Here is a 3,464-nt window from a genome sequence, read left to right as displayed (position 1 = left end):
CAAAAAAAAATGTTACAATGAATATATATATGTTCATTTATAACTGAAAAATTGTGCTCTACACTGGAATTTGACACAACATTGTAAAATGACTATAACTCAATAAAAAATGTTAAATTTTTTTAAAAAATTAAAAAAAAATTAAAAGCGGACCTAACATATGATCCAGCAATTCCACTCCTGGGCATATATCCTGAGAAAATCATAATTTAAAAAGACATAGGGAGGTGCTCGCGTCTCTCCCCGCCCGCTCCGGGCCTCGCCGGCCGGTGATTTGCCCAGGCGCCTCTGTGCGCTCGGCCAACGGCCTCTGAGAGCGAGCGCCCCCACGAGCGCCCCGGGAGCCGGCGGGCGGCGGCCCCCGCCAGAGACCCTCCAGCGGGCCCAGGGGGACAAAAGTGGGTCTAAATCCAGCACATGCAAATTGAAGCAAGTTAAGGGATTTAATATGAAGCACAGGTAAAAAAAATAATAATAATATGAAGCACAGGTAAAAAAAAAAAATAATAATATGAAGCACAGGCGCAGATAATGCCAAGTAGCAAGCAGTAGTTGGTACACATTTAGTGAGTGGGGCAACATTTCCTTCTCCTACTCCTGCTGAAATGGCGGAAATTAGTCGAATTCAGTATGAAATGGAATATACCGAAAGTATTAGTCAGCGAATGAGGGTCCCAGAAAAATTAAAGGTAGCACCACCAAATGCTGACCTGGAACAAGGATTCCAAGAAGGCGTTTCAACTGCTAGTGTGATCATGCAGGTTCCAGAGAGAATTGTTGTAGCAGGAAATAATGAAGACATTCCATTTTCAAGACCAGCAGATCTTGACCTTATACAGTCAACTCCCTTTAAACCTCTGGCACTAAAAACACCACCTCGTGTGCTTACACTAAGTGAAAGACCACTAGATTTTCTGGATTTAGAACGACCTCTTCCAACCCCTCAAAATGAGGAACAGATCCGTGCAGTTGGCAGGCTAAAAAGAGAGCACTCTATGAGTGAAAATGCTGTTCGCCAAAACGGACAGCTGGTCAGAACTGACTCCATTGTGACACCATCGCCACAACAGGTTCGGGTTTGTCCTCCCCGTATGTTACCTGAAGATGGAGCTAATCTTTCCTCTGCCCGTGGCATTTTGTCGCTTATCCAGTCTTCTACTCGTAGGGCTTACCAGCAGATCTTGGATGTGCTGGATGAAAATCGCAGACCTGTGTTGCGCGGTGGGTCTGCTGCCGCCACTTCTAATCCCCATCATGACAACGTCAGGTATGGCATTTCAAATATAGACTCCACAATTGAAGGAGCTTCAGATAACATGACTGTTGTAGATGCAGCTTCATTAAGACGACAGATAATCAAACTAAATAGACGTCTACAGCTTCTGGAAGAGGAGAACAAAGAACGTGCGAAAAGAGAAATGGTCATGTATTCAATTACTGTAGCCTTCTGGCTGCTTAATAGCTGGCTCTGGTTTCGCCGCTAGAGGTAACCTCCGCTCTCAGAAATATTGTCTCAACAGCTGGAAATATAAAGAGTTTGCAAACGTCTTCGTTTCTGTCTTTGCATTGTATGCTGTTTTACGGTCCATGCCCTGAAAATGTGTTTCTCCCAGAGGGAAAGGGGGAAGGACTTCGATGTGCAGAGGTAGAGAGGTGCCTCCTGCCCCTCCGCTGTGTTTACCTTTAACCAGTTCTGCCATCATACCTACTTAATATTCTCTGCATGTTTTGTAAATAGGCTCTAGTTTGGTTTTGCTTTTTTTAAGGAATTTTTTGCCTCATCAGTCTGCACAACTAATTCTCTGAATGAGAGAGAGAGAAGGTGTAGAGCCTGGATTTAGAAAATTGTCTGTAAAGGAAAAATAATTCTTTATTTTGTTTTGTTTCTCAAACACTATTAAACAGTTTCGCTAATAGACATTTTTGCATCCACATTTCAACATGAACATTTCTGAAGTCATGGGCTGGTGTCAGGTTTAATAAAATCAAGCCACCTCATATTTCATGATCACCTTCAATAAAGTAATTCCTAACGTTTTCAGCAGTTTATCTAATATGTGTGTAAAATGTGCATTTTTATATTAGTTTTGCAGATGGTTTTCTATAAAGTACATTTTTACTAAGCCCATGTGTGAGAGATTTAAAAAACCACAGAATAAGGTGCAAATGTAGCGCATTTAATGAACTGTCAACCAAAAAAAAAAATAAAAAGACATATGCACCCCAGTGTTCATAGTAACACTACTTACAATAGCGAGGACATGAAGACAACCTAAATGCTCATCAACAGATGACTAGGTAAAGAAGATATGCGAGGTGTGTGTGTGTGTATACACACATACATATACACATACATATACAACTCAGCCATAAAAAAGAATGAAATAATGCCATTTGCAGCAACATGGGTGGACCTAGGAATTATCACATTGAGTGAAGTAAGTCAGACAGAGAAAGAAAACTATATAACATCACTTATATGTGGAACCTAAAAAGAAAAATGATACAAATTCTATTTACAAACCAAAACCGACTCACTGGCATAGAAAACAATAGAAAACAAAACTATGGTTACCAAAGGGAAAAGAGCAGGGAGGGATAAATTAGGGGTTGACGATTAACAGATACACATTACTATATATAAAATAGATAAACAGCAAGGACCTACTGTATAACACAGGGAACTATTTTCAGTTTGTTATAATAACATATAATGGAAAAGAATCTGAAAAGAAAAAAATATATATATGTATATGTATAACTGAATCACTTTGCTGTACATCTGAAACTAACATTGTAAATCAACTATACCTCAATAAAAAATTAAATTAAAAAATAAATAAACAAGATCCTACTATATAGCACAAAGAACTATATTCAATACCTTCTAATAGACTATAATGAAAAAGAATATGAAGAAGTATATATATATAATTGAATCATTATCCTGTACACCAAAAATTAACACAGCACTGTAAATTGACTATACTTCAATTTAAACAAACAATATATTGAAGAGATAAATGCACTCCCATGTTTACTGCAACATTATCGAAATAGCCATATGTGAAAACAACCTAAATGTCTGTCAAAGTGAATGAATAAAGAAAACATTATATATATACATATACATATACACATACATACATATATGCAATGAAACATTATTCAGCCATGAGAAAGGAGGAAATCCTGCCATTTGAAATAACATGAATGGGCCTCGAGGACATTATGATATTTGAGATGAATCAGTCAGAGATAGACAAATACTATATGATGTCATTTATATGTAGAATCTTAAAAAGCCAAACTCATAAATATAAAGAGTAGAATGGTTGTTACCAGAAGGTGAGGAAAGGGGAATTAGAGAGATATTGTTCAAGGACGCAAACTAGCAACTAGTAGATAAAAAGTTCTGGAGATCTAATTCCCAGCATAGTGATTATAGTCAATGATACTGTATT

At 37.8% G+C, this 3,464-nt stretch overlaps 1 pseudogene; it reads left to right on the top strand.

Annotated features, from left to right (window-relative positions):
- Positions 1-229: 229 nt before the first annotated feature.
- LOC102532224 (mitochondrial fission factor pseudogene) lies at positions 230-2,037 on the top strand (annotated as a pseudogene).
- The last annotated feature ends 1,427 nt before the right edge of the window (positions 2,038-3,464 follow it).

This window comes from Vicugna pacos, chromosome 10, assembly GCF_048564905.1.
Source record: "Vicugna pacos chromosome 10, VicPac4, whole genome shotgun sequence".
Classification (NCBI taxonomy): Eukaryota; Metazoa; Chordata; class Mammalia; order Artiodactyla; family Camelidae; genus Vicugna; species Vicugna pacos.
Note: the sequence above shows the minus strand (reverse complement) of the source record. Positions and strands in the feature narration are given on the sequence as shown.